This window comes from Propithecus coquereli, unplaced genomic scaffold, assembly GCF_000956105.1.
Source record: "Propithecus coquereli isolate 6110/MARCELLA unplaced genomic scaffold, Pcoq_1.0 Scaffold366, whole genome shotgun sequence".
NCBI classification, from domain to species: Eukaryota; Metazoa; Chordata; class Mammalia; order Primates; family Indriidae; genus Propithecus; species Propithecus coquereli.
The window spans coordinates 1,456,329-1,457,601 of record NW_012149352.1 but is presented as its reverse complement, the minus strand read 5'-3'; positions in this window follow the sequence as shown (position 1 = coordinate 1,457,601).

Sequence of the window (1,273 nt, the reverse complement as noted above, 5' to 3'; positions counted from 1 at the left end):
TTCTCTGGTTTCCTAAAGGTCTGAGCTCTTAGCTAACAAGCAAAGGAGAAGCCCTATTTTCTCCATGTTTTAATTTGTTATATCCATTTTTTTGTTTACCCAAGTTTTATTATAATGCACCTCCACAGAGATTGGAGGCCAGCGTTTTATTCTGAAGAGGGGAGTTGCCTCTTTGTGTGTTTGTATGTGTGGATGGATACAAGTACACATGCATATGTGTTTGTTTGTTTGTTTGTTTGTTTTCTATAAGGCTGTTGATACTTTTGCACTAGGATCCAACCTTAGGCATCCAATTTTCAGTTTTATATGTCTCTGTTACAGACAAGCATGAGATTAGGCCTGTGATCCCTTCTGTAGTTTTTGCCTTCTGGGTTTGAGTAAGCCTCTTTGAGGAAGTCTACAATTTGTTCAAAAAGGCTCTCTCCTGTTGGGGATGAAAAATCAAGCTAGGAAAAAATTGCTCCTGTCTGTAGATCTCCTCTTTGGCATGGTCTTGAGTATCTGCCTTTGGTTCTTGGTTTGCACTTGCTAAAGTGGTTCCAAGCATCTTCTTTAGCAGATGCTGTAGGGTACAGACCAGATTCCTGTCAGGACTGAGGTGCTTATTCCCCAGCTGCGGAGTGCAGTGGTTATTGGAAGCTCACAACTGGGGCCTCCCCCAGGAATTGCTCCAGTTTAAGAGTATTTAGGCCCTTCCCCAAGGGCAGCCCCTAATCAAAACTTGTCCGTGACTTCTGAAAGAGCAACATAGCTGCAAAACTTTGGATGGCATGGGATGAAATTTTTGTTGCAGCTACAATGGATTTCAATTTCTCCTTTATGCCCAGGCTTATAGACCTCATTTCTCCACAGGGCACTTTCCAAGATGGGCAAATTTCCATATCAGAATCTTCTTCCTGGAGTAGCAGAAACTACTAAGACACTAAGTACTAACTGATATCTCTGTAATGGACCACTACACTTTAAATATTCACACTCTTGAATTTTCAGTTACAAGTATAATGAGCTTCAAGACCTAGTGAGATAGTCCCATATGTTTGAGTTTGCTTAAATTTATTTTATTTTGTCCTCACCTCTCCCTGGGATAGGCACTATTATTATTCCCATTTTATAGACGAGCAAATGAAAAAAGAGAGGATAAACAGCTTTTTCACATTCACATGCTACATCCAGGCTACTCTTCTGTTGAGGGATGACTCAAGAGACAAGAAGTGCACCCCTTACCCCATACTCTTCCCTCAAATATCTCAAGAAGGCCAAAAGGCCACAGATG